Genomic DNA, 25,973 nt, shown 5'->3' on the forward strand with positions numbered 1-25,973 from the left:
AAAAAATGGTTTGCACAGATAGGCTTGTATCATCTCTGTGCATGTATGGGACTTGAAAATACACCTTGGTCTAGTTTTCACAAAATAAAAATGCTTGAGCATTTATTGAGCTGTATGTACGTATATATATAAAACTAGTCCAAATTTACAAATAACCAAGACTCAGCAGAAAAGTCAAGGGCTTCAGCAATAATCTGCAAGGATACTTGAGTCCATAGAGAATACTGGAGAAGAAGAAGGTGTCAAATGGGAACATTTGCTTAACAAAACAAAACAACAAACTACACTCTCAGGCCCTGTCCCCTTCTAGCAGAAGGGATAGTTTTTGTCTACTATCTGTAATATATGGCCTTTTCTATTTTAAACTCTTGTGATTCCTCTGGGGTGAAGAATTTTAAGGATTAGCTGGGTGCCTGGAGCTTCAGCTGAATATTCATGAGAGACGGCCTTTTCTCACTCCTCTTGCTACCCCTTGCAGTAACTGAATTTCATCTCTTTAGTCAGCTGAGTGCAAGTCTCTGCAGTGCATTAGGAGAGCTGGCAAAGTCTGTGTATCAGCAGGACAAGGGGAGTGTGAGGCCTTGGATGCATCAGCATCACCCTGAGGAACTTGGTCCCAACCCTGTTTGTTACTGGAAAAGTGTAAGTTTGGGGGAAAGCAAGGATCAAGGAAAGTGGCTTAATTTTAGGGCCATTTAAGTCGAGGGCAGTTTTTTAAATAGGCATCTCTTCCATGTGAAGAAAAAGTGGTATATGATGTGACATGTCTTTTGCTGCATAGGCAGGCTGTAAGAAGTTCTTCCTATGGATCATGCCATGTATACATGTGGGTGGTGCAATAGATGCATGTGCATTCATCACATCTGCCAATATACATGTTCTTTCTGAAACACTTCAAGCTTGCTACCAGATTTGACATGCTCATTCCAACCAACCCTGTTTTATACTCTTGCTTGGTCATGAAGCGCTAAATGAAGTATCACTCAAGAATGCCAGTTGTCACATTAAGAATGTCATGAGTGGAGAGTGAGTGCATGATACGTGGCTGAAGCAAATTTGCATCCAGAGGGGTCATCTGCAGTGCTCTTAGAGTAGGGTGGGATGAGAGACAAACCAAAGATTTGGAGACTTGAGTGAGGCACAGATTAGATGGGTGGGTATGTTTTGGTCCCAAAAGGCAGGCTGTTGGAGATAAATTTAAGCATTGCTCTCAACAATAATGGAGAAGGGAGAGCGAGGATTTAGAACATCTGAAAGGAGAAGGAAAAAATAAAGATGAGACCTGAGATCTCGGAAGACATCATTAAAAGGCCTGAAGTAGATATGAAAACGCAAGGCCTTGGAGTGTATCTTCATAACCTGGGAATGGTGAAAGACCAGGCCAGAGGGGAAGGGTCCTGTGAACAGCAGTAACTTCTGAGGCATCTGCTACGTAGTGCTCGAGGGCAGGTCTTCCTGCCCAGATATTTTGACAGTGGTGGAAAGGGGGTATCAAAAGCCATGGCTGGCAAGTAGATAGTTGCCTGATGCAGACTGCTATCCACAGCAGGGGTGGCTGTCCAACATGGCTCATGCACGGTGCTGCCTCAGACACATCCCGCCTCCACCACTGCTTCCCAGCACTGAGAAGTAAGGGAGCAGAGCTTCTCCTCTGACCTCTGTCGCCTGGCCACAACGGCTTGTGGTTTCACGTAGTAAACCACCTCACCAGCCACTGATACGTCTGAAGCCCACACTGGAGGCGCATTAGCCAAAGTGTGTTGTTACGGTAGCCTAGGATGCCTCATTTGTTGCCTTGATGCGCGTCAGTTTTTCATTTCATTTTCGTTTATTACATTTCTGTACCACCCAATAGCCAAAGGTCTATGGGCGGTGTACAAAAAAACTAGAACCCTAAAAAATAGCGTTAAACATAATTGTTGTTGTTCAGTCGTTCAGTCGTGTCCGACTCTTTGTGACCCCACGGACTATAGCACGCCAGGCCTTCCTGTCCTGCGCTCTCTCCCGGAGTGTGCTCAAGTCCATATTCATTGCATCGGTGATGCTATCTAGCCATTTCATCCTCTGCTGTCCCCTTCTCCTTTTGCCTTCAGTCTTTCCCAGCATCAGCGTCTTTTCCAGGGAGTTTCCTCTTCGCATTAGGTGGCCAAAATATTGGAGCTTCAGCTTCAGTATCTGTCCTTCCAATGAGCACTCAGGGTTGCTTTCCTTTAGGATGGACTGATTTGACCTCCGTGCAGTCCAGGGCACTCGTAAGAGTCTTCTCCAGCACCACAGTTGGAAAGCATCGATTCTTCGGCGCTCAGCCTTCCTTATAGTCCAGCTCTCACAGCCATACGTTGCTACTGGGAAAACCATAGCTTTTCCCTTTGTCGGCAAGGTGATGTCTCTGCTTCTTACTATGCTGTCTAGGTTTGCCATAGCTTTCCTCCCCAGGAGCAAGCGTCTTTTAATTTCATGGCTACAGTCACCGTCTGCGGTGATCTTGGAGCCCAAGAAAGTAAAATCTGTCACTGCTTCCATTTCTTCCCCTTCTATATGCCAGGAAGTGATGGGGCCAGATGCCATGATTTTAGTTTTTTTAATGATGAGTTTCAAACCAACCTACTTGGAAATTCCCTCTGCTCTTCCCCAGTAGTATATTGGACACCTTCCGACCTGAGGGGCTCTTCTTGAGGCGTCATCTCTTTTAGCCTTGTGATACGTTCCATGGGGTTTTCTTGGCAAGAATCCTGGAGTGGGTGGCCATTTCCTTCTCCAGTGGACCACATTTTGTCAGAACTCTCTACCATGACCTGTCCGTCTTGGGTGGCCCTGCACAGCATAGCTTATGGCTTTACTGAGTTACGCAAGCCCCTTCGCCACAACAAGGCAGTGATCCATGAAGGGGTTAAACATAATATAGAACCTTTTAATACACAGAAATTTTAAACCATTTGAAACAGCTAAAATGGTAGCAATAAAATACCAGGACCCAATAAAAACAACTCAACCTAAAGAGCGCCATCATATGCCATTAAATGCCTGGGGGTAGAGTAAAGTCTTAACCTAGTGCTGAAAAGATGTCAAGGTTGGTGCCAGGCAGACCTCATTTGGGAGAGTATTCTCCCATCAGGGGCCACTGCCAAGAAGGCTCTCTTCCCTTGCTGCTATCCTCCAAGCCTCCCTCAGAGGAGGCACTCAGAGGGGGGCTTCAAATGTTGATCATAGTGTACGAGTAGGTTCATATCAGGTGAGATGTTCCATCAGGCATTGCTGTTCTGAGCTGTGTAAGGCTATATGGGTTGAGACCAGCACCTTGAATTGGGCTCAGAAATGTACAGGCAGTTAGTGCAAGTGTGCCAGAATCTGTGTTATATTCTCAGACCTTCTGGTTCCCACTGTTGATCTGGCTGCTACATTTTGCACAAGCTGCAGCCTCTGAACCATCTTCAAGGACAGCCCCACAGAGTGGACATTGCAGTACTCTAACTTGGAGGATACCAGAGCTGATGCTAGGTTATCCTTGTCCGGTAGGGGCATAGCTGGGCCACCAGCTGAAGCTGGTAGAAGGCACTCCATGCAGTGGAGGCCACCTGATCCTCAAATGTCAATGATGACTGCAGGAGAACCCCAAGCTAGAAACCTCCTTCGGGGGGGGAGGTGCAACCCCATCCAGAATAGGCTGGTCACCCTCCATCTGGTCAGAAGAACCACTCGCTAACAGCATGGAGGTCTTGTGTGGATTAGGCTTCAGTTTATTAGCCCTCATCCAGTCCATTGTCACAGCCAGACACTGATCCAGCACATCCCAGCCTCACTGTGTTCCCACTGTGAATGTTGTTCACATTACAGTCGAAGGTGTTATCCCCTGATTGGTGGATCAAGTTTTCGGAGATGGTCCATTCACAGAGCACCATCCACATCTTCTGGTCTATGGTTCCCTTTCAGCAGGATCAGATCAGATCCCCCTATGTTTGGGGAATGGGCAGTGAGTCAGCAGACTTGGGAGAATGGATACGTTTGGACTGCAATAACTGATGGCACACCTCTCCCAAAATGAGTCTACCTGTACTCTATGTTCAGCATCTAAGGTCCTCCTCCAGCTGCCTCCTCCGAGGGAAGCTCCGAAGGTGGCAATGAGGGAGAGGGCCTTTTTGGTGGTGGCCCCCCATCCGTGGAACGAGCTCCCCGATGAGGTCTGCCTGGTGCCAACATTGCTATCTTTTTGGCACCAGGTTAAAATGTACCTCTTTTCCCAGGTATTTGGCAGCACATGATGAGTTTTAATCGGCCCTGGATGTGTCCTTAGCTATGTCTGACTGTTCAAAGTTGGTTTTAGTTATATGTCATTTGTGTTTATTGTCTGTGTGCTTTTATGTAAATGGCTTTTAAACTTTGTATATTGGATTTTAATGTTTTAACTTCTGTAAACCACCCAGAGAGCTTTGGCTATGAGGCGGTATAGAAATGTCATCATCATCATCATCATCATCACCACCACCATCCATCTGAGAATTAGTGCCAGTAAAATGGATACTGGAGCAAGAGGAAATTACTTTCCTTGCATGTTTGTGAACTATACTGCAAGTCATTTTAACATCTATGCTCCACCCAAAGAGAATAATGCTGGCAGCTAATCTGCAGCGTGCCAATATGCTGGTGGCGTTCAGTTTCTGTCGGACTCTGCTGGGCACCCCCAAATCTGACAAGCCAGTGCACATTCAGGACAGTGGCAAGAGCATGACATGGTAGCATCCTCTCCCGGCTTCTCCGAAAGTGGGGCCACTGCCAGGTTTCCCCCTCAGCGAGTCCCCTCTCTGCTGCCACTGACAGCTCAGAGAACCGGCAGGTAAGCGGCAGCAGCCCCTCTTCTGTGCTGCCACTGCCAGAGCTCCTCGGAGAGCCTTTGGGTGAGCAAGCGGTGGCAACAAGGAGCAGCAGCACCTGGTGCTGCTGCTAGCTTACTTGCTCGCTCCCTCTGGACACTTGGCGAACACAGAAAAGGTCCTTTTCTGGCCCACGAATGTGATGTTTCAGCTTACAGTCTGATCTGCAAGGCCAACATGTGCTTGTGGAACAGAGCACACTGCAGTACGAAGTGTATATTGGCACTCGGTCAGACCATTGGTCCATCTGACTCCGCCTTCTCTCTTTTTACCGAGCAAGGCACCAACAGGGCCGCCTGGAGAGATGCTTCCCAGCCCTCCTGCCTGAGATCCTTTCACTGGAGATGCTGGGCATTGAACCCTGGTCCTTCTGCACACAGAGCATGTGCTCCACCCCTGAGCTTTGGCTCCACCATTGGGGTTTGGATATGGTCAAGGTTAAGATGCATCATTTGCACTTGAAGGGCTTGTTTGCATGTAACGGCACGAAGTCCTGTCATGAGTTTCACACTTCATGGCAGAACGTGTGGAATGATTCAAGGCTAGGCGGCAACTGTTTTCATCCTTGTGTCCAGAAAATTGATCAGGGTCCCTCCCTTTTTCTTGTGGGATGCCTCACATGCCTTTCTCTCCCCTCTGTTGTTTTCACATTGTTGGGTTTAGATTGTAAATTCCTGTCCTTTGCTTATGAGACTCTCTTAAGCACCTTGTACACTCACAGCTCTATATAAATAGAGAGAAATCATTGTTACAGTGTTGCAAACAGTCATTGCTTCCAAGCATGCATGCAAGCAGTAGATCAGACATGTACAGCTGGCACACATAATGATCTATATGTGTTTTTTTCTTACATAGAAGTGTTTCCTCCTAGAAATTGGGTAATGTTTAATGCTGGCATTTTCAAAAGCAACACAAGAAGAGCTGAATTAGATCTCTTCAGTGGCCCATTCAGCCCCTCTGGCAGTGGACACCTGCAGAAGAGGATGTTATTCCTTGCCCTCCATTCCCAACCTCTGGCTGTTTAAAGTGTGACCTATTACTTCCCCTTATTTAGGTCAGAAGATCAAGCTGTATTTAGTAGGATGGAATAAAATGGGAAGAACTCATTAATCAACCAACCCAGTTGCAAAACTAAAAATCTAGATCACAAACAGTTGCAAACTTCAGCAAAGACCCATCTAGAAACGAGAGTTGTACAGTTTTTCTAAAAGATTCTTCCAGGCCCGGCACTAGCACCTGGCATGGTTGGGCAAATGGCATGACCCATGTGCTCTGGAGGGCGCACCAGGGCTGATGCCAGGATTTCTTTCTCTCCCCCCCCCCCATTTTCAATTAAATGCAGTTCCAAGGACCTGGTGCTTTTATTGCCAGGGGGCCAGAGTCATCTGGGGAAAAGAAGATGGCTGCTGCTGCAGAGCTGCCCAGCCAGGCGCATCCCATTTCAACACTGGTCATTGAAAGGGGAAAGAGGCGTCTCCCTTCTGCAGTTACATGGATTTAGACAAAATATCCTCATAAACCTGATAGTTTATGTTAATCTGTATGATGGTCTCCAATGTAAACGTTCAGGTTTAGGGCAATTTGTAGCCTTCAAATGATTTGAACAGTCTGTGTGATTGTTCTAGTTCCAGTCTTAGAGCATCCTTTACCTGCAGCAACTACACGTACTACAATAAAAATGTTTGCCAACAATACAATTAAAAAATTGAAATAAAATAAAAGGGTAGTGTGCTCTAAAATAAACCCTTTAACCTGATTTGGGCAGCAACCCGCATGGACTTGAGATATATGAAACTAAGTTTGGAGGTGATGGATGGAAACAGACCTCTGAACTTTTTTTTTTTTTAACTTAAACTGAATGTGCTGATTTTTCCAGATGGGAGAAACTGAAGCCTCTGGCATCTTTGTGCAAAGCCCTGGCCAGATTGCTTTAAATTCTTTTTTAATCTTTCCATGTATTCAGTGGTAATATTATAGTGAAAACTATGGTTATGCAAATACTTCCAGTTAGCAGAGGTGTGTCTGATAGTCCATTATAACTACAATCCCTGGACTCAAACACTGAAAATGTAATAGTGTTTATTTTGGTTTGGAGATTGGAGTGACCCTTTGCGTATGTCTTGTGTTCGTGACAGGGTTATGTGCGCAACAGATCAGAACAGGCAGTGTACCTTATCTATGAAATCCATGTTTTGGGCCCCTTGAAAAGAAAGCAAGTGAATGTACAGTAAATAGCGATGGCTTCTTTTGGAGCTGTTCCGATCTGCCATGTACAATAAACCCGTCTTTAGTTTGTGGATTATCAGTCCAATAGACTGTAATGGCTCTGTCAGCTCCTTCTGACATGGCATGTCCAGCAGCAAACTAATACAGCTTGTATGTGGCTCTTATTTCGCCTCAGAATTTTCCTGAGAATTCTTCCACGTGATGTGGGTGTTCAGCAGCTGATATAAAAATCTCAACTGCTCCCTGTTCCCTTTCTGAAAACAGCTGAAGAGATGAGCCTTCCTTGTGGTGGCTCAATAGATTCCAAATGTTTCATTTTTAAAGAACGGTGATAGATCTCAAGGTTTTGTGGAATAAATTGTAAATACTAATTGTATCTATCCCATAGACAAAAAAAGGCGTGCCACTCCATATCCGCCTCCCCACAGCCATTGGCTGAACTACTCAGGCATGACGGAATGTTCATGAACATTTGAACTGTTGAGGGAAAACTGCATGATGCAGCCTTCCCTAACTTGGTACCTAGGAACATAGAAGGTTGCCTTATACGGAATCAGACCGTTGGTCCATCTACCCTCCTGATGTCTACACAGACTGGCAGTCCAGGGTTTTCAGACAAGGAGTCTTGCTGAGTCTTAACTGGAAACGCCAGGGATTGAATCTGGGACTTGCCATGCTGGCTGGGGATGATGGCAGTTCTAGTCCAAGACATATGAGGGCATCTGGTTGGGGAAGGCTGCTCTAATGGCTTGCCTGCAGCGGGAGCTCTTTTTTAATGAGATCCGACTGCATGCGCCCTTCCAGGGTCACCCTCATGCCTGCTGGGTTCCTCAGCTTTCTTCTCATGCAGCAGCCTCTGTCCTTCTGTGCTGCAAGATTGTCACTGCAACTGACAACTTCGGATTTCAAATTTCACCTTGTCCCTGGAATGTCTGTGTGACTAACCAAAAATGTTCGTTACTGCCCTTTGGTGACACAGACCTGATATGCACGATCACCATGATGGGTTGTTTAAGCCGCAGTGCGTGCTGGGCACCATCTGCCTAATTACCTGCCCAGGCATGGCTTGTCCATGTTGTCTGAGCCTGGGCAGCATGGCTCATTTGAGGGGAAAAAACCCCCTCAAATAACCCAACAAGAGGCCATGATTTCTCAGACCCCATTCCCTTCTATCAAAACTGGTGATCTATCTCAAGTCATCATCTCCATCTCTAGTTAAAAGGATCAGGTAGCAAGTGATGTGAAATACCTGAGACCCTGGAGAGCCAGTGCCAATCAGAATAGACCATACTTGATGAACAAACAGTCCTACCTGGTACATATAAGGCAGTTTCCTTTGTTCCTGTAGAAGTAATTGCACAGTGAGGGGGAAAGAGAGGAGGAGGAGAAGGACACACAGACACACACACACACAGTAGTTCTTCTGGAATGGAAAGGTTTTGTACCACCCAGGTGTTTGTTCATATGAGAGATGCTGGGTGGAAATAGCCTCACCCTGAGTCTTCTCCACATGTGTTATTGGAATCAGGTCTAACTTTCCAGGAAGGCAACCAACTGTATGGTGTTGCCTACTGCTGTGCAGGGCGCAGTAGGATCGGGAGCACTCAACACTGCCCCCCCGGCCCCCGATTAGAGCCACTTCCTTTTGCTGCCCCGTTCCTGTTGGCTTCTCTCACAAACTCACAGTGTGGCCAAGTGGGAGCAATATGTCCAAGCAGATACGGGAGAGGAATCCCAGGCTTCGATTCAGGATGGTGGGGAAGTGAGCAGAATGTGGATCAAAGTAGGCCTCTCCTGGAGTTTGTAGGAACTGGGCCTGAGTTTGTAGGGGAAAGGAGGGAAGGATGGGAGAGATTCGTCTCTCTTTCTCAGCCACTGGCTGATATGCAGTATGGTGTATCCTGTTGGAGAACGTCTTCTGCCCTGTGTGTTCTGACTGGAACTTGCACAGCAAGGGAGCTGGAGAAAAGCGCCATCACGAGCTTGCTCCTTTAAAAAATGGTCGGAAGAAGAACAGAATGCAAATGTGCAGTAGAACAACCAGGGTAAGTAATAGTAGTCATAGTTTATTACAGTCACAAGACCAGCAAAGTGGAGTAGCACTATAAATACAATAATATAATAATATAAATACAACAACAACAACAATAATAATAATATAAATACAATAATATAAAAGCAATAAGAATTAGTTTAGTTTAAATGCAAATAAATAAAAATATTACACATGACCCACTCATAATAGTAAAATATTTAACAAAACATCATCAAACAATTGACATTATCCCACACTGAGAAACAATTTCAGCAGCACAGAAACTAGCCACCTTAGAGGTTACCTGAGAATTCTAGTCAGCCAAAAGATAATCTGTATAAAACACATCAGATCTCCCAGGTACTTCTTGTAAAACAGGAGTAGGAAAAATATGCCGAAAATCATGATAGAAGGGACAATGCAGCAGTAAATGGCCCACGGTCTCCACCGTGCCAGCTTCACAGGGGCATAAATGCTCAGAGTATAAGGTACCATTGTATCTACCCTCCCAAAGTGCAGAAGGTAACACATTGAACTTGGCCAGCATGAACGCTCTCCTGTATTTTGGAATTGTTAGAGTAGTTAAGTAGCTTGCAGGTAAAAAAGCCCGCCTCCATCTCTGAGTTTGGGGTATGGAGTAGCTACTCTTATACCATCTTGTAACTCATTATCCCTAATGAGTTGGCATATGGCCCCTTTGGCTTTTGTATGGCCCAGGGCGAGGATGGCATTTTGCAAGAAATCCAGATTATGGAGTGTCTCTTCCACAGCCAACCAGGGTAAGGCAGTAAGGTCACTCATCTCAGGCACAAGAGGTCTGAAATGGACATCAAAAGATTAATACTTAAGTTTTGTGGGCCTTATTGTGTCATATCCACCCTTTACCTCTGTAGCTGACAGCAAATACAGCGGACATTTTCCTATATATGTGCCAGTTGGTGTATAATTTGCTAAAAACAGCAAAAATGTTTGACTTTGGCTACTGTTAAAATAAGGTTAATTTTACGTATTTTTTCCTTCCCAGCTTAGCATAATTCCGCATGTTTTCAAGGTAGTAGATGAAAATCCAGATATCTGTGAGCCCCTGAGCAAGCTGATGGCAGGCCAGCCAGGCAGAAGCCCTCTTCCCTCTCACAGGCCACACCTTCAGCCAGTGCATGCGGGGGAATGGGACCGCACCCGCTGGCCTGGCCTGATCTTTGCACGGTGGCTGAAACATGAGAAAGGGCTCTTTGCACGCACAACTGTGCACGACAGAGAAAACCCTGGTGGGACCTGGGTTTCTGATGGTTTGTATGGTTGTGTGTGTGTGTCGAGCCCCACTGGAGGCCTTGGTCCTGCTGCCCTCTGTGCACTGATGGGACATGTGCATGGGGCCACAGCGGGACCACCTCAGCTCCCCATTGACTCTGGGCCCAACTAAATGTGATGTGGTTGCCTCATTTACATATCATGTGGGGGTCACGTCTCTCTCTCTCTTTTTGCATGGAAGGGAGCATTTGAGAAAGGGGAGCACTGCCACCTCCCCCCCCACACACACACACTAACTCGCTATGCTCTGTTGCTTTAAGCGGTTTCCTATCACCGGAACGGAGCTAGGCTGGAAGCAAACTGCATAAAGCTATAGAGCGCAGTGAGGTCAGATGGGGGAAGGGACTGGAGTTTGCCCCACTGCCCTGTGCACTCCTTTGTGTGCAAAGAATAAATCCCCTCGCTCCTGTTTTATATGTGAATGTGTCAGACGAGTGGATAAAATACACGTAGCTGCCCCGTTGTGTCTACTTTGGCCCTCCAAAATAACACAGCGAGGGCTCTCAGTCACTGAATACTGATGGCAGCAGAGGAGAAAGTCTGCGGGATGTGACTCTGTCCAACTTTCCATAACAGCTTCTGAGCTGATTCATTGTAGAATGGCAGAGGCAGTCTATCTGGGCCATGAAAGCGACTGAAATCACCTTATTTTTATGCTGAGAGACTTACTTGGGCCCCACAGACATGAGTTGCAGAGCAGCACTGTGGCAGAGTGTGTGGGTGTTGGAATAGGGCATCTCTCAGCCTGTTAACTCCATTCAAACAAGAGGGCAACACTTAACCTAAGGTGACACACAGGGGAGCTCTTGGTTATTATCTGCACTTCCTTCTAAACTCTGTATTGAGTTGCATCCCATTCACAGTGCAGGTCAACTGAATCTGAGTTAACATTTGTCGTTCAGTCGTGTCCGACTCTTCGTGACCCCATGGACCATAGCACGCCAGGCCTTCCTGTCCTGCGCTCTCTCCCGGAGCGTGCTCAAGTTCATATTCATAGCCTTGTGATACGTTCCATGGGGTTTTCTTGGCAAGAATACTGGAGTGGGTTGCCATTTCCTTCTCCAGTGGACCACATTTTGTCAGAACCCTCTGTCATGACCTGTCCATCTTGGGTGGCCCTGCACGGCATAGCTTATGGCTTCACTGAGTTACGCAAGCCCCTTCGCCACAACAAGGCAGTGATCCATGAAGGGGTGAGTTAACATATTTTTGTGCAAAAGCACCCACAAAAAGTACCTTAATTAAGGCTGCACACAGCCTTGGCACACTTACCTGGGAGCCAGCTTACCTGGAGAGGGGGTACCTCTGAGTAAACATGCATAGGATTGCACTGTAAGATAGCAACACTTCTACCCTCCAGATACATTCTTCTAGTAGGAGGGAGGAACTATTAAATTGCTTTTTTTAGTGTATTGTTTTTAGTCATTCAACTTCTGGAGTTGAGGGAATTTGCAAGAATCCCAATTGTCATTAGTAATTTTAAGTAATTTTAAGCCTGGAACAATTGTTGCAAGGAGAAAAAATGTTGAAGCCACAAACATTTGCAGAAATCTTTATTCTGATTGGTGGATTCTAAATTCAGTCCTCCTCACCTAGGTTCTATATGAGTTTTTTTCACCAAAGCACACTGTGACATCATAGCATTGCAGCCAATGTCTGCAGGGGAACTCCTGTCTACTCTGCCTGGTATTGTGTGTAAGACACTTCACGTGATGTGGAACTAGGAAGCATTATACCATTGCTATACACTATACTGGTGGCAGAGGCTATTTTCAAGCAGTTACCGTGTGTGATAAAAGTAATATATAGACTGTCCTTCTGTCGGGCGGCTTTCTGGTCACCCTGCCCCTGTATCATCAGACTTCCTCATTTTGCATCTTCCCACAGCACCCTGCCTCTACCTATCCTTCCCTTGTGCACTCTCCCCCCTGTATGTCTTCACATGCCACCCACCTCTGCTGCCATTCAGATCCTTTTCCTAGTCTCCACCTTCATTTGACTGCTCACATACACACCCCTCCAGGCTTTAGATGATAAAAGCTCGAAAAGTGGGCAAAACACTCTTGGATGAGAAGGTAACTGCCTGCCTTTGTTTGACTCATATCTTGTCCATTTATTTAAGTTCCTTTGTCTTTTTCCCCAGCATGACTGTTCAAATCTTCAATGTCAGCTATTCTAATTTGGTACATCATCCATTTTTCTGGGGCCACAATAAGAGAAACCTTTCTGAGTTTGGGATTCTGATCATAGAATCATAGAATCATAGAATAGTAGGGTTGGAAGGGGCCTACAAGGCCATCGAGTCCAACCCCCTGCTCAATGCAGGAATCCAAGTCAGAGCATCCCTGACAAATGGCTGTCCAGCCTCGTCTTAAAGGCCTCCAGTGTGGGAGAGCCCACCACCTCCCCAGGTAATTGGTTCCATTGCCGTATTGCTCTGACACTCAGGAAGTTTTTCCTGATGTTCAGCCGGAATCTGGCTTCCTGTAACTTGAGCCCATTATTCCGTGTCCTGCACTCTGGGATGATCAAGAAGAGATCCTGGCCTTCTTCTCTGTGACAACCTTTCAAGTACTTGAAGAGTGCTATCATATCTCCCCTCAGTCTTCTCTTCTCAAGGCTAAACATGCCTAGTTCTTTCAGTCTCTCTTCATAGGGCTTTGTTTCCAGTCCCCTGATCATCTTTGTTGCCCTCCTTTGAACCCTCTCCAGCTTGTCTGCATCCTTCTTAAAGTGTGGTGCCCAGAACTGGACACAGTACTCCAGATGAGGCCTAACCAGTGCTGAGTAGAGGGGAACTAGTACTTCCCGGGATTTGGAAGCGATGCTTCTATTAATGCAGCCCAAAATAGCATTTGCCTTTTTTGCAGCCACATCACATTGTTGGCTCATATTCAGCTTGTGATCGACGACAATTCCAAGATCCTTCTCGCTCGTAGTGTGGTTGAGCCACGTATCCCCCATCTTGTAACTGTGCATTTGGTTTCTTTTTCCTAGGTGCAGAACTTGGCATTTGTCCCTATTAAATGCCATTCTGTTGTTTTCTGCCCAGCACTCCAGTCTATCCAGATCACTTTGAATTTTGTTTCTGTCTTCCAAAGTATTAGCTATCCCTCCCAATTTTGTGTCATCTGCAAATTTGATCAGCATTCCCTGCACCTCCTCCTCCAAGTCATTAATAAAAATGTTGAAGAGCACTGGGCCCAGGACTGAGCCCTGCGGTACCCCACTCGTTACCTCTCCCCAGCTTGAGAAGGTCCCATTGATAAGCACTCTTTGAGTCCGATTCTGTAGCCAACTGTGGATCCACCGGATCGTTGTTTCATCTAGCCCACTTCGAGCAAGTTTGCTCATCAGGATATCATGGGGCACTTTGTCGAAAGCTTTGCTGAAGTCGAGGTATATGATGTCTACAGCATTCCCACGGTCTACAAGGGAGGTGACTTGATCAAAAAATGAGATCAGATTTGTCTGGCAGGACTTGTTTTTGACAAATCCATGTTGGCTTCGAGTAATCACGGCATTGTTGTCAAGGTGCTTCCAGATGGATTGCTTTATGATCTGCTCCAGAATTTTCCTAGGAATTGATGTCAGACTGACTGGTCTGTAGTTCCCAGGTTCCTCCTTTTTACCCTTTTTGAAGATAGGGACAACGTTAGCCCTCCTCCAGTCATCTGGCACTTCCCCGGTCCTCCATGATTTCTCAAAGAGAATAGACAGCGGTTCTGAGAGTTCTTCTGCCAGTTCCTTTATTACTCTAGGATGCAGTTCATCTGGCCCTGGAGATTTGAACTCATTCAAAGTAATGAGGTGTTCCTTGACCATATGCCTGTCGATCTCAAGCTGCAATCCTGCCCCTTCAGCCTGTACTTCGCCTTTGCCAGGGGGGTCATAGACCCTCTTTTGGGAGAAGACTGAGCCAAAGTAGGAATTGAGCACCTCTGCCTTTTCTTTGTCATCTGTTATCATTTTGCCATCCTTATTTAATAGCTGAACAACCATTTCTTTCCTCTGCCTTTTACTATGCACGTAGCTGAAGAAAGCCTTTTTGTTGTTTTTAGCATCCCTCGCTAACCTCACCTCGTTCTCCGCTTTAGCCTTCCTGACGCCATCCCTGCAATTCTGTGCTACCTGCCTGTACTCTTCCTTTGTTACTTGGCCTTCTTTCCACTTCCTATATGTGTCCTTTTTTGTTTTCAGGTCATCCCTAAGCTTTTTGTGAAGCCACATTGGCTTCTTCTGTTGTCTTCCACCTTTTCTTCTTGTTGGAATTGTTTGTGATTGTGCCTTGAGAATTTCCTTTTTTAAAAGTTCCCACCCATCTTGGACTCCTTTTCTCGCTAGCATTGTTTGCCATGGGACCTTACTGATCATTGTTCTGAGTTTATTAAAATCAGCTTTCCTAAAATCCAGGGTACGCGTTTGAGTACACTCGGCTTTTGCTTCCCTTAGAACCAAGAACTCAAGTACAACATGGTCACTTTCCCCCAGAGTTCCTGTAACTGCTACTTTATCCACTAAGTCATCTCTGTTGGTTAGGATCAAGTCAAGGATAGCCGATCCTCTAGTTCCTTCCTCTACTTTCTGTAGGAGGAAGTTATCCGCCACACAAGTCAGGAATTTCCTGGAGGGGCCATGTTTTGCAGAATTTGTCTCCCAACAAATATCGGGGAAATTGAAGTCCCCCATTACTACTACATCATGCTTCCTTAAAACATTGGCTATTTGCTTTTCAAAAGTTTCATCCTTGGCTTCTCCTTGATTGGGTGGCCGGTAGTAGACTCCGACCACCAGGTTCCTTTTATTCTTTGCTCCATTTATTTCAACCCAGATGCTCTCGATGGGGCTACCAAGCTCCTCCTCCTGTATTTCTGTGCAGAGATATGTATTTTTCACATACAGTGCAACCCCGCCTCCCTTTCTGTTCCTCCTGTTCTTTTTGTACAAGTTATATCCTTCAACTGCTGTATTCCAGTCATGAGAGTCATCCCACCAAGTCTCAGTTATACCTATCAAGTCATAATTTCCCTCCTGTATTAAGAGTTCAAGTTCGTTCTGTTTGTTTCCCATACTCTGGGCATTAGTATATAGACATCGAAGACCATGTGCTTCATAGTCTGGCTTTCTTCCTACATGTGTCTGAAGACTATTATTGGGCGCTATCAGCGCTGTTCTCTCCATTGCAGTGCATGCGCCTACGTCCATTGTTACCCCCAACATTACATCTCCCTTCCCCGTAGGATTCAGTTTAAAGCCCTCCTGATGAAGTTCTTCATGCTGTGGCCAAACACATTCTTCCCATCCTTTGTGAGGTGCAACCCATCCCTAGCCAACAGCCCATCTTCCAGGAAGTATAGCCCGTGGTCCCAGAATCCAAATCTCTCTCGTCGGCACCACCTTTATAGCCAGTCGTTCACCCGGAGTATTTTTCGTTCCCTTTCTATCCCTCTTCTAACTACTGGAAGGATGGATGAGAAAACTATCTGGGCCCCAAAGTTCTTGAGTTTCCTTCCCAAAGCTTCAAAGTCTGACGCGATCTCTTCGTAGCTCCGCTTGGTGGTATCATTTGTTCCCACATGGATGAGAAGAAAGGGATACCTGTCAGTGGGCTTTATGAGTGCAGGCAACCTTTCAGTCACGTCTCTAATCTGTCCTCCCGGGAGACAACATACCTGGCGAGTCCACGGGTCTTCGCGACATACTTGGGTCTCGATCCCACGCAGCAAGGAGTCTCCCACTACTACCACTCTTCTCTTCTTCTTCTTGTAGGCCTGGGTTTCATCGCCTCTGTTTGACTGACCTTTAGCCTCTTGCTCACTCTCATGCAGGTTCCCCTGTGATTCTTCCTCTGCAGGCTGTCCTCCAGTCTCATCTGCAAGTACCTGGAATCGGTTCCACAGCTCCATCGCTTCCACTGGTGCAGAGTGGCGTCTAGTTCTTCTTCTCCCTAACTGTCACCGTTTTCCAAGGAGTATCCTCTACTCCATTTTTCTTCTCCTCAGCATTTCCCACTGCCTCATCTTGCTGTTGCTCTTCAAGCTTCTGGTCTGCCCTTTGCTGCTGTAGTTCCCCCATTCTGTCCAAGAACTCTTCGTGTTCTCTTATTCCCCAGAGGGTTGACAGTCGCCGCTCCAGTCCACTTACTTTTTCCTCCAGCAGCGTGATCAACTTGCACTTGTTGCAGGTGTAGGCCATGTTGTTCTCAGGCAAGAAAACAAACATGGCACACACCTTGCAGGTCACCACCACTGGAGAGTCTTGTCCTTCCATAGCCCCTTTTCCCTTTTTGTGTCTAGCTTTGTGATTGTTCTAGACTAGCCTGTGCCTGCTCCTCTACTCAGTAGAGGTTAAAAGCAGAGTCCCACTGGTGTGGAAGTGTGTGTTACAAGACAAATAAATGGGAAAAAGTTAGTTAAAAAAAAAATGTTAGGGGCCTCCCCCTTGACCTCCCCTGCCGAACTCCCCTGGCCAACTCCTGTTTGCTCCCCCTGTTCGCTCGCTCTGGTCGCTTGCTCTCTGGGAGCTTGCTTGCTTCTGTAGTCCCTGGACCAGCTGGAGCAGCTTGCTCTGCTCTGCTCTGCTCAGCTGGGAGGCGGGAAACAGACTGAAGCTTCCCGCCCAGTCAGCTGCTGGGAGTACTCAGGCCACACCCCTCCAATTCAGTTGGAGCTCTCAGAAGCTCCTGGTGAGCTCACAGCCAGTCAGAAGGATAAAGGGCAGCGCCCTGGGCTTCCTGCAACCCACTTACCTCTTAGCCTCTGTCTCCTTTGTCTCCTTTGTCTCTTCAACCACTGCAACTCCCCTGGCCAACTCCTGTTCGCTCGCTCTGTTCGCTCGCTCTGTTCGCTCGCTCTCTGGGAGCTTGCCTGCTTCTGTAGTCCCTGGACCAGCTGGAGCAGCTTGCTCTGCTCTGCTCTGCTCAGCTGGGAGGCGGGAAACAGACTGAAGCTTCCCGCCCAGTCAGCTGCTGGGAGTACTCAGGCCACACCCCTCCAATTCAGTTGGAGCTCTCAGAAGCTCCTGGTGAGCTCACAGCCAGTCAGAAGGATAAAGGGCAGCGCCCTGGGCTTCCTGCAACCCACTTACCTCTTAGCCTCTGTCTCCTTTGTCTCCTTTGTCTCTTCAACCACTGCAACTCCCCTGGCCAACTCCTGTTTGCTCCCCCTGTTCGCTCGCTCTGTTCGCTCGCTCTCTGGGAGCTTGCCTGCTTCTGTAGTCCCTGGACCAGCTGGAGCAGCTTGCTCTGCTCTGCTCTGCTCAGCTGGGAGGCGGGAAACAGACTGAAGCTTCCCGCCCAGTCAGCTGCTGGGAGTACTCAGGCCACTCCCCTCCAATTCAGTTGGAGCTCTCAGAAGCTCCTGGTGAGCTCACAGCCAGTCAGAAGGATAAAGGGCAGCGCCCTGGGCTTCCTGCAACCCACTTACCTCTTAGCCTCTGTCTCCTTTGTCTCCTTTGTCTCTTCAACCACTGCAACTCCCCTGGCCAACTCCTGTTTGCTCCCCCCATTTGCTCGCTCTGTTCGCTCGCTCTCTGGGAGCTTGCCTGCTTCTGTAGTCCCTGGACCAGCTGGAGCAGCTTGCTCTGCTCTGCTCTGCTCAGCTGGGAGGCGGGAAACAGACTGAAGCTTCCCGCCCAGTCAGCTGCTGGGAGTACTCAGGCCACACCCCTCCAATTCAGTTGGAGCTCTCAGAAGCTCCTGGTGAGCTCACAGCCAGTCAGAAGGATAAAGGGCAGCGCCCTGGGCTTCCTGCAACCCACTTACCTCTTAGCCTCTGTCTCCTTTGTCTCCTTTGTCTCTTCAACCACTGCAACTCCCCTGGCCAACTCCTGTTTGCTCCCCCCATTTGCTCGCTCTGTTCGCTCGCTCTCTGGGAGCTTGCCTGCTTCTGTAGTCCCTGGACCAGCTGGAGCAGCTTGCTCTGCTCTGCTCTGCTCAGCTGGGAGGCGGGAAACAGACTGAAGCTTCCCGCCCAGTCAGCTGCTGGGAGTACTCAGGCCACACCCCTCCAATTCAGTTGGAGCTCTCAGAAGCTCCTGGTGAGCTCACAGCCAGTCAGAAGGATAAAGGGCAGCGCCCTGGGCTTCCTGCAACCCACTTACCTCTTAGCCTCTGTCTCTGATATTGATTTGGAAGACAGGAATGCAAAATACAGAGAACAATGCAAACACATAGTCTTATTATTTACAACATTTCATGTTGGGGAGCGATGAGGTTGCCAGTTGGCTAGAAAAAAATGGCCTGGCCTGCTCCTGGATCTTTAAACAAAGGTTTGATTTGCAGAAATCAGCAGGTAATGCTTTTCAAAGCATAGCACTAAACATGATCACCTATGAACACCACCTACTAATGTCTGTACATCAAGCTGCTGTTAAAGGGTCAGCTACAGGGGCTGGTTCAAAAGCTGGCAATCTTTGAGAGGGAGGCCTTAGTGAATAATAAAAATTGGGAACTGGCTGTATTGCATATTATTGATAAGTAGCAAATGTTTCCATACAAGCCATTTTTCTTCATGATCTTTGCCATAGTGACCATTTTCTCCTGTGTTCCAATATCCAGGGAAGGAACCAGGATTTGTTGATGGCTTCCACATGGATTATCCTATAGCCTGTGGTCAGTAGAAGAGCAGGCCATCCATCCATCTCTCTGCTGCTTTTCTTCTCAAGCGCAAATCCTCAGGTAGATCATGACTACAATCAGTTACTCAATGGACTGATTAACTTTACATAATTTTAGACGTGTCTTTGATTGTCATCCGTTGAGCACAGGGGTACTATTGGGGAGCTTGTATTTAACTAGTTAGGTCCTGTTTACACCAAAGAGACTTAAAAAAAACCTTGACTTGCACGTGTTTACACATTCAGTGGAAAAACCAGAAGCCAAAGAATGTTGGAAGAGCTAAGAAAGGTTTAGTCCCCTTATTTTCATCCTAAGAGAGATCAGCGGTCATGTAAATCAGAGGTGGACAACTTGTGGCCCTCTGGATCTTTTGGCCTGCAACTCCTGTTATCCCTCACTATTGGCTATGCTAGCTATGGCTGATAGGAGTTGTAGGTCAAAACATTGGAGGGCCACAAGATGCCCACTCCAATGTAAATAATTGTCAGGGTTGGAACTGAGCCCATAGAGCCTCAAAGCAGCTCTGATTCTGAGGAAGAACTACAACCCGTGGGAGAGAAGCCTGCTCGTCTCTCAGAGGCGCAGCTGCAGGGAGAGCCCCCCCCCCTCACATTCCTGAGAGAGATAGTGACCCTGGCAGCGAAAGAGCAAGAGATCGGTTGGTGCTAGACGCAAGGCGCCTGCGCACAGAGAGGCGTGAAGTGGAGGGCGCCGAGAGGTGCTCAGCCCGCTTGGCGCAACGGCTGCGCCCCGATGCCCCACAGGTAAGGGGCGGAGCCTCCCCTCCTAGTCCATAAGTTTCAGAGCATTCCTGCCCTTCTCCTCCAAATGGGGACCAACTGCGTACATGGAGCTTAGGTTACCCTGCTAAGATACCCTTTGCAATTCCTTGCTTAGTCGCTGGCAATTAGCATCTGAAAGAGTCATTAAGTTGTAAAGGAATAAAACCTTGGAAATAATCCCTTTTCTCTGCATCTTGCTTTGGCTACTGGAGGGGACTTAAGAGGCAGCTAGGGCGCTCCTGACAATAACAGCGGATGTGTGGTTTCTCTAGTCTGCAATGGCTGGTGCAGTGCTCAGCCCGAAGAGGTATCCAGTGTCCTGTGAATGGTCCAAGTCAGCAAGGGTCTGTGGCCACAAGACTCTGGAATCCCTTGTCCACGTAGCAGTTAATGTTGCCAAGGGCACATTCCTGTGGTCCCTGGAGAGCGTCCCACGGACCATAGGATTTTTTGGATTCCCCTTCCTGGAGCTGGGCACCACACTTTAAGAAGGATGCAGACAAACTGGAAAGGGTTCAGAGGAGGGCAACGAAGATGATCAGGGGACTGGAAACAAAGCCCTACGAGGAGATACTGAAATAACTGGGCATGTTTAACCTTGAGAAGAGAAGACTGAGGGGTGATATGATGGTGCTGTTCAAGTACTTGAAAGGTTGTCACAGAGAGGAAGGCCAGGATCTCTTTTCGATCATCCCAGAATGCAGAACACGGAATAATGGGCTCAAGTTGCAGGAAGCCACATTCCAGCTGAACATCAGGACAAACTTCCTGACTGTTAGAGCAATACGACAATGGAACCAATTACCTAGGGAGGTAGTGGGCTCTCCCACACTGGAGGTGTTCAAGAGGAAGCTGGACAGCCACTTGTCAGGGATGCTTTGACTTGGATTCCTGCATTGAGGAGGGGGTTGGACTCGATGGTGTTGTAGGCCCCTTCTAACCCTACTATTCTATGATTCTGTGAAGCCATAGAAACTGCTACAACTTCAGAAGGGGGACCTCAAGATCCAGTCCCTCCCCCCTCTCTGTCCCATCTACCATGGAAAGAACAGTGGCACCCTCTTTCCAAGGTTGCAAAAATGGCCTTGGTTGACTTGAGGGAGGTCAGAAAGGGGGCGTTCGGGTAGGCAGGGAGGGGAGGGGCATGGTCAGGAGATGCAAAACCATGGGGCCTCTCCAGCCTGGGCCCTGCCCCCTGGCACTGTGCCTCCTCTAGATGGGCTCAGAGGCCCATCTATAGGTAAAATTACAGAAAGAAGGACAGAGGTGAAAATTGCTTCTGTCACTCCACCCGCCCTACCGGCAGCCCAGCAAGGCATGGGTTACTTAGAAGCCTCTGATATTGGAGGCTTTCGTCTAGTAGGTGACAACTCAGAATTGCGCTCTAAAGCAGTAAAATAAGTTCAAGACTGATGAAGTAAATGCTGAAATATTTCAATGTTTTAAAAAATGCTGGGTTCATTGCCATGCTCATTTTCCCCCTATGGCTTCAAAATTTCCAGACATTTTTACAGGATCCAGCTGGAAGAACTGCACAGCCCAGCATGGGCACCATCGCATGTAATGAAAAACTCAGTTTTCCAGGGGGCGATGGGGGGAGAGCAAGATCCACATGACTGTGGAAGGAAAACTGGAAAATTCTACCCTGCCCCATGGTTGAAAACCGAGAAGGTTTAGAGAGAAATTTCTGTAGGCAGGAAGTAGAACTTTCTTAGCACAACAGTTCTTGTAAAAATTCTTCAGAATATTGCAGGTAGTTGTTATGATGCAGATGCCAACTGTAGAATTTATGTTTTGGGGCCGCAGAAACCTTTTAGCTTAGAATCCACAGACAGATGTGTTTGTCTTCCTGGCTAAAATGGTGTGTACGTTAGGATAAAGCTTTATAGTTTATTTCTGAGGCGTGAATGAAGTTTAGGAAGTGTTTGATCCCTTCCCGTCGTCAGTTCATACAAGTGATATACTGTGCTCAACTGGCAGGACAGAGGGAATTTTCAGAAATTATCTTATGCTAATGAAAATAGCTGGATTCTGGTTTTATGGCAGCAGCGATGACAGGCCCATTTGTCTTGCAAGTCTCGGCTGTGTTCCCTGTGCCTCTCCAGACTTTGATTCCCAGCTCATTGTGGGTGTGATCCAGCATGTTGTCATTATGGTTCCAAGCCAAGCACACCCTAGGTCTTCTCTGACCAGTTGTGTGTTTCTCTCACTATGATGTGTATGGCTGTTTTAAAATGTTGGTCCTTCTCAAAAGGTATAGAGCCATGCCTGATGGGCAAGGAGCTCCTTGTGCATTTACCAAAGGAATACAAGGCCTTTTGGATGCTCTTTCCTTTTCGACAGGAAGAATGATGGCTGCTGTTTTTTATTTCCAGCGGCACCCTTTCGCACTCATGGCTCAAGGAGTGTGGCTAAGCTAGCTCCAGTTCTGGAATGGCTTTGCAACCACCACAACAAAAGGTCACTGGGTTACTCAAACAAGATGTTGCAGATTGTGCAAAGGGAAGCTCAGAGGAATTGGTTTTGTGGTGCATGCCTACCCTGTCTATCAGGACGTAGTGTGGGAGGGCCAAAACTAGAACCAAGGTTTTGTTGTCTAAATGCTTTGCAGGGAGAAAAATGCTTTAGGCTTTCTGGCTATTGTGACACAAAATAATGTCAATTGCAAAATCTGTAGTGTTTCTTGTGGAATCTCACAAGAATTCTCCTTTGGTTTATAGTGAAATGTAGTGAAATATGTAGTGATATACCGAAGTGAAGAAACTTCTCAGCATTGAACCCAGGACCCACAAATTATGGTGAGAGGTTGTCCATGAGCTTGTGCTGAGCTTTGGTGGCTCAGCTCAGCAGCAATGAGCCTTGACAGTTTGGAAGCCAAAGGTGGGCCCCCACCTGTCCCTCATTTTACAGCTGCCAGAAATATGGTCAACACTGGGAACCTGGCAAGAGCATTTATGGGCCCCTGATCATTTCTGTTCATTCCTATTGTGTATTGCTTTCCCCTCATATGCTATATAACACTATAGTTCTAGTAATTTGAGCCTGACCTCACCTCAGCTTTGTGAAGTGGTAGAGAAGGTGGCATCTCTGCAATCTTGAGAATTAAGTACATTGGACTGAGTATTGGAGCTGAGAAAAGAGAACCAGAATCAAATTCTGTTTCGGTTCTCAAACTAATTCAATAGCCCTTGAGCCTAGTCTCTCTCCTGCTTTGTATAACATACCTTGCAGGGTTCTTGTGCGGACAGATGACATTGACAATGTATTCTGATCCACCCTGAGTCTTTGGTATACAGAAAGGAATGAATGAATGAATGAATGAATGAATGAATATTATATGCAGATTAATTCCTACATTGGCTAGGGGAAGTCATTATAGGTTTCTTTTCATGGCCCAGATATTTATAGCCTGAATCAGATCTCAGACCTGCCCCCAGTAGAGACAAGCAAGGTATGGCACATTACAGCACAAGGAAGCTGCTGTCAGTGAAATGTTTCTCATTTAGACAGACTCCACGTATTAATTGTAGTCCAGATGATCAGCTGCTATCTTTTTCTCAATTACTAAATAGTTATGGTAGAAATATGCCCAGTGCTTGTGGGCTTCAATCTGATCTATGACTGGGGAATTGTGTAAAAATGCTGAGAAGTGGGAGGTCATTCCCTCAGTATGGTCGTAGGAGCTCTTGCCACCAGAACTGTGCTATCCTAGTGTGCTGTGTGAGTAATGATGGGCAATGGCATTGTAACAGCATTTACTTAAACTTCCAAGCTTAACCTGTGCACAGCCACTTTCCCCGGTTTTCAGCCCAATTCTCATATTGATTAACCCTGTTCAAGTAGGTAGACTCTGCATGCAAGGAGGAAGGGCAGGAATGAATGCTGTAGCTCCACCCACCTCTGTCGCCATCCTCATCCTCCTCTACATGTTGAAGGTGGCTGTCTGCAATGGGGAAATGTTTTCTTTCCGTGGAAGCTCTATGTGCAGTTTAGAGCCCTGATTTTCCAACAGGATATCTTCGTTAGACACCGTTGTACAATTGGGTTGGATGGTGGAAGCTGTCAGGGTTTGGGGCCATGCGTTGTGATGCTTTATGGGTGCTGGGATACTCCATCACTTCCTCTGCACAATAAAGTGCCGATGCAAAAGTGGAGTGAAACCTCTGTGAGATAGAGCCGTTGATACTTTCGTCTTCAGTTTTCATGCCTGACATGTTGGACCAGGCAAGCCATAATTATGTGTTTGCCACTAACTCCGTCTCTCTTCCAAGACTTCTGCATGTGCCAGAGGATTGGGGGAGGTGGTGTTGAGGCTGTGTGTTTCATATCACCCAGAGATTTGGAACTGGCAGGAGGAGCAGGTCTCTTGTGCTGCTGCTTCTCGCTCTACAGCTCAGCAGCATATCACGAGAAATCTCTCTCCCGGCTGAGAAGAGTGCAGGGAGAGTTTGTCATGGCACAGTGGGATTTGGAGCAAGTAGAAGCTACTTGCTTTAAAGCTCAGCAGCACAGCAGGGCCCCCCCTTTCCTCTTCACAACTAGGGAGAAGGGAGGTAGCACCTCTCGTGTTGAGCTGAGGGGCCTGAGCAAGGGGCTGGTAAGTTGGTAGGTGTGTTTGTTGACACCTGGGCATTTAATCCCATTAAAATAATATTTGAATGGGAGAAAGAGTTTTTTGTCTGAACCTGTTGCTCTGGTTGTGCTAAGTGTATTGCCTTTATCTATGGGCCTGTAGCCATTCCTATCACATGTAGCTGTAATTTTCCGTTTGCATGTGGGGAGGAGCACAGTGAAAGAAAGCAGATAGCTAAGCACAGTGCCATGGTAGCTGACCATCAGAACCTGCTGCTGTACCTTGGCTGTGAGATCCGCCTTCACAGAGCAGCTCTGGTTGGCCCTCCGTTCGGAACAATAAGAATTCAACCAAACCTTCACACCTGTTTCCTTTGCAGTCATTTCCTAAGGGTCTGAATAGAGGCTGCCAGCAGCACTGGGAACTGGCATAGTCAGGCAGTGGGCTGAGTGAGCCACATGGAGAAAGCATCTGTACAAGCCAGCTTGCCAAGTCACCATTATCTGTATCATCACAGAACCCACACAGGTGCCAAATGGCCTCCGAGGTGTACGCAAATCCTCCTCCTTCCTCTCCACTACCTGTTTTATGCCATTCTGAGGGCCTGCATGGGCAGGAGAAACGGGTGGGAGGAGACAGACCCTTGTCATGTGTCCACGGGGCGTTGAATCTGACATTCTAAACTGCATTATCTCGATAGCCACCCTGTCTTTGGACATCAGTTCTCCAAGTGGCTAGAGAGATAACTGAATCTGAGGAGAGTTTCTACATAGGCTGACATTTTTGCCTCCATAAAATGGATTTAAAATGGATGTATTTGCATAATTTAAGCAGAACCAAATCTGCACACCTTGGAGTCAGACCCTTGCATTGGCATGGACCTACTAGATCAGAAGGTGTGTCGCATGCAGCTGTGCCTTATGTGCGCCTTCTCGGATCTAATCCGTGAAAGGCTCTCTGCTGTCCTGAGACCTGCTTGAGGATAGTGGAGTTTTGACCATTCTTACCCCTTACATGCATGATTGGTTGGATTGCACATTTGGTTCCTTGTTCAAAGGCACAGTCAGACAGGAGTAGAAATTAATGCATATCTGAATCATAGTTGCTCTCTGCTGTCTCCTCCTCCTCCCTGAACCCAATACTGCTATTTGCAAATCAACTCCCTGTTTGGGTCATTTATCCACAAAAGCTTTTGTTTTGAGTGAAAATTCTCAGGTATTTGGCATCCCTGTCTAGAACCAGAAAGGTCTAGATTGTTGGAATTTTGACTGCTCTTCTGAAATAATCGAACTTCTACTTGTTAAAGCTTGCGTGTAGTTTCAATACCACAAGATTACCCTCTTGCTGGCTGCGTGTTTTTACTTCTGCTTGTTTTGCCCATCTAAGTGGAATCTGTCTTCTCCCCCGCTCGCACCTCCCTTAGGAGCATGGGACACTGCTTTATACCAAGTTAGACCAGCGTGGTCTCATGGCGGCAGCTCTCCAGGCAGGAGTCTCTTCCAGTCCTACCCGGGTGTGTGAGGGATTGAATTTGGGAACCTTTGCATGCAAAGCATGTGCT

The 25,973-nt window shown here is 47.1% G+C and overlaps 1 protein-coding gene across 8 annotated transcripts in view; it reads left to right on the forward strand.

Moving 5' to 3' along the window:
* CXXC5 (CXXC finger protein 5) overlaps positions 1 to 25,973 on the forward strand; it is a 100,846-nt gene that overhangs the window by 58,267 nt on the left and 16,606 nt on the right. For 4 of the 8 annotated variants that reach the window (XM_084850819.1, XM_084850817.1, XM_084850816.1 and 1 more), the window contains exon 2: positions 18,998 to 19,117. The exons of the other annotated variants lie outside the window; for them this stretch is intronic. The gene's annotated coding sequence lies outside the window, so the exon portion shown is untranslated. The remainder of the gene's footprint in view (positions 1 to 18,997; positions 19,118 to 25,973) is intronic. 8 annotated transcript variants of the gene reach the window in all.

The sequence above is a fragment of the Heloderma suspectum genome, chromosome 4 (assembly GCF_057233095.1).
Source record: "Heloderma suspectum isolate Gila_16-S chromosome 4, 16-S_ref, whole genome shotgun sequence".
NCBI classification, from domain to species: domain Eukaryota; kingdom Metazoa; phylum Chordata; class Lepidosauria; order Squamata; family Helodermatidae; genus Heloderma; species Heloderma suspectum.